This window comes from Hylaeus volcanicus, chromosome 4 (genome assembly GCF_026283585.1).
Source record: "Hylaeus volcanicus isolate JK05 chromosome 4, UHH_iyHylVolc1.0_haploid, whole genome shotgun sequence".
NCBI lineage: Eukaryota > Metazoa > Arthropoda > Insecta > Hymenoptera > Colletidae > Hylaeus > Hylaeus volcanicus.
In genome coordinates, this window is record NC_071979.1 from 28,602,836 (window position 1) to 28,607,333 (window position 4,498).

Genomic DNA, 4,498 nt, shown 5'->3' on the forward strand with positions numbered 1-4,498 from the left:
CTTACCAACGTAGTTACCACTTTTCTCCTGAAATATCGAACTCAACGTCTCCAACTAGCTCAGCCGCATCATCGTATCGGCTCGAAATAAATAAAGACGTTTGAAGAACCGAAATTGCCCGAGAAACTGTACGCGAATAGTGAAAATAAAATAGAAATCAGGTTACCAGTTTGCCAATCGTTTATTACCAAACTGCATTTTTCCCTCCACGCGGCGGGTTTCTTTCTGCACGTGTATCCCAACGTTTCGAAGGTGAATTCTGTAACAACTCCCTCGAACTCTCTCAAATTTTTCACCAACGATACGAAAGAAACGCGCAACCCGTTTCAAGGAATCGTAAAAGGTGAGTCAGGCAAATATGGACAACCAGCTGTGGGCAACGTGGTTTTGGCACGAACGTATTAGACGCGATTGCGTGCCTCCGTGATAATCGTAACGATTTGCCCGTGATTATGTCGCGAACGTCTTAATTGTTTTGTTGACAGCGCGGGAGCGAGGCGAGAATATTTCTTGCGCTCAGGAAACACACTGTTCGGTCACGAGATACAATTGTAAGTAATATCTGTTACCTTTTTGGTTAAAAAAAAGAAAACTGTCTAAAATATGAACTAAAATAAAAAAAAATTTTAATGTCAGCCTTCATAAAGTTAAAGAATTGTTCAGAATGCTACTTGTTTGGTTCTTTCGGTCCCCAGAGAAACAAGTAAACTCCATTACCGATTTTACGCTCGGCTCGAAACGCAACCATTTCGTTGCGTGTGCAATAGGTTTACAAAATGATCGACGACTCCACGTGGAAAGCTTTTCAATGTCGCAAATTGATCGCCACTCCATATACCGCGTCCGCGGAGGTTGCAGTATGGGTAATTTGCGACGTTCCGCGTTTCTTGCGATCGAAACGCTGTCGAGTAGCGTACTCATGGTCGACGTATTCGAGAGCTGCGCGAATATCTCGGAGTATCAACGATTTTCATGTATTTTCGAATATTGTAAATTTTCCATTTGCAACACTTCGAGCAAATATTATCGCGAATAGGTGACAATACACGGGACACGGTACGAGTAAACACTCGATGAATTTCCTCGAAGCCAACTTCTGTTGAATTAGAAAAAATGAAACTTCATGAATTTTGTATCAAGTTTCACGAATTCGATAGAATTCCATCTTAATTCCATTTTAATGTTAAACGAAAGAATATTTCTTAACGACACGTTTTTCAATCGAATGCAAAAATATTTTTGAATTTATTGTACATAAGAACTGTATTTAAAAGTTTGAAAAAGGTCACCGGCGGTTACCACCGGTGGCTCACGCTCGCGTGTCTATCAGACGGTGCGTACCACCGCGCCGCCCCATGGCGTGAAACATCGCCGTCGTGAACGTGTTAAGTAACGGTACTGTTAAAATAATTTCTTTGCGGCGAAGTAACGAATGTACAACGTAATTGTCAGTTTCAGAGTCGAGATCGGTACAGAAACGAGTGGCCAAAAGTTCAGCCCAAGTAAATGGAGCGAATGGAATGTAACGCTTTCAAAAATCATTATCTTTGTTCTGGTTACATCAACGCATTGAATAACACTGTGTTTTGCGAATAAACCAGTGCACGCAGTCGACTCTTCCTGCAACGCGATTTACGTATGCTACCATGAAACGTATTAATTCGTAGTTCTTCCTAATTAGCGCTCTTCAGGGATAATTGCATTCGTTGATTACATAGTTGTCGTTAACATTTAAATTGTTACATTATCACACTTATACATATGTTCAGTATGACTGGTAGCCTATTGGTCTCGCGTCCAAACTGCCAACGCTGTTGGATAGGCATTAAATCATGCGATTGTGACTTTCTTGTCAGTGAAATGGAAAGTTCGCCTAATTCGAGGCGATTGCAGACTTTCGTTCTTTGTGCGCGGCTAATCGTCGCTGAGGAAGTAAAATTTTGTTACGTAATTCGGCTAAAAGACGGACAGAACAGTTGTTTCCTGAACTCGACCGATCCCTCTATTACGGCTCTTTCATAACCACTTATTATCCACTCCGATATTGTTAATCGATGATTACTCTCCATATATGCAGAGTTGTATGCAAAGTTACTGCAAGGAAAACCTGGAATTAGAATACGCTAATGTTTACACTTCTATTTTAATGATGCTGAAGTAATAGAACGACGTCATTAGAGTATTCTGAGCTTAACTTATCTGATTTATGGATAGAGTCTCAGAGAAGCGCTCGAAAGGAAGGCTTTGAGCGGGGGAAATGCTGGAGGAGAGGGCTTTGGGTAGGGGAAGTGTTAGAGGGAAGAACCTTGAGATGGGGACGCTGTAGAAGCAACCCTTGAGTGAGAGAAACGCTGTAGGGGAAGGCTTTGAGTGGTTGGAGCGCTGAACTAGAGAGCTTTGAATGGGAGAAGCGCTAGAGGAGCAAACTTTGGGTAGTGGAAGTACTAAAGTTGAGAGCTTTGAGATGGGGGCGCTGTAGCAGCAATCCTCGAGTAGGAGAAGCGCTGTAGGGGAAGGCTTTGAGTGGGGGAAACGCTAGATAGGAGAGCTTTGATTAGGGGACTGCTAGAAGGGGGAGTACATCTCGCTCAAATCACTTTGAAAGATTTCAAATTCCTTTTGACACGCGTGTTTCGAAGGAAACCGCCTTGACATATTATTCACGGCTGTGTTCCATCCGTGTCGCATCGTATATCACTCGGAACGAGCGAAGATCATTAACTGTGCGCCATTTCGCAATCACCGTGACGAATTCGCTCGAATAATTTATCGATGAATCTTTAGTCCATCGAGCTACATTAATTATTGCTTCCATTTCATTTGTGCACACGCCTCGTTGAGCACAGTGATGTTTTGAATATTCAAAGTCCCTTGGCCGTCGACGCAAAAGCGCGCTTCAACGAAGATGGCGGCCGATGAGACTGGAAGAAAATCTCACGATTACTGTGAACGTTAGAGAAACGAAACATCTTTTTCGTTTGTCCTTGAATCCAATTAGCCACGACACGTGATCTTTTCTTTACCTTGGTTTCGCCTTTGATCTGCTCCAAACTTCGTCGTTTGCTACGAAGAATGTATCTTTGGTTTACTGGTATTTAACGAACGTCTATTGACGACGGACAAACACGCGGAAATTACAAGGTACACGTACACGCGATATTTGCATTTCGACGTGTGCGATTTAGAAGAAAAAAGGAGCGTGACGTGGAAGTACTAACGACGGGTGAGAGCTTTATCTTTATGCACAGGCTGATAAGTGGTCCTTTTAAAGAACGTTACTTAGCAGCATTTATTAGAATTAATGAGTAATACTCTTAGCCACTAAGGTAAGTTATTTAGTGTAAGATAGGTATTTCTTCAGGGGAATTAATTTCGAGGAAGTGACTGCAAGTCTAATTACAACTACCTTATCGGTATATAAATTGCCCTATTATATTGAAATTTATAAAAGGAAGGAATTCATTATTCTAATGCACTTCAGACGGTGGGCTGCAACCTTAGACCCCTGACTAAATACACACATACCAGTAAAGAGCTATAACTCTGTGAAATAATGAGTTTTTAACAAAGTTTTGTTGTTTCATTTCAACATACCTACTTTAAGAAATAATTACTAATTATTTTTAATAAGTAACCCTTATATGAAGACAATTGCTCGATAAAACTTGTGGGAAACAAATTGAGCATTACGCCAACTAGCGGTAGTACACAAAAGTCGTTAGTTTCAAACAGAGTGCGATGTAAAACTATCAATTTTACACGCAGTCGGTATTATAGTTGACGTCGGAGGAACTGCGATACCGACATTAAAAGATAATCAACACTAGCACCCTCTGGCTTACCAACAGTGAATATAAACAACATTCTGAACACCTTACCATGTGCCTTGCCATTTTCAACGTTATCGACTGACATTGGAATACTATCTCAGCGCTATTAACGGTGAGAATTAAAACTAAGTGCGCGGATCTAGACGCGAGATTTGAACTGTTGAGTAAAAGTAGAATGTTTTATGGCTTACAGGTATAATGAATTATAAGAGCAAGATTGCAGCCAATTTGCTGTTACTACTTGCTATGTAATTAATTGCTGCATCACCCTTCTACTGGAAGATTCATATTAGGGGTTGTCGTTCCAAAAATGATTACGCGTGTACCTAAATAATAGGAACCTATTTATGAACCAATATCAACAGTTCGAGATTCAACGAAATCCAAGATAAACAAAAAGACTGTCGCTTCCAAGTGTAAAGGGTAAACACGAATCTCCGTTCAATTCTAACGCGACTCGATCTACAATCTCCATCCTAATCTCTGATTTTGCAGGAACGCTTCGAAACGCGAAAGAGAAAGATCCATCGCTACCCCTTCCCACCGTCGCTGCACCTATGATGGTCGCGGCACCTTTCATGAAAGACACACGGTTCGACTCGCCGATTCTTAGATCCCCCACCGTTTAACCACCTAAGTTAGACTTGATCTTGATTTCCCAAAGCGAG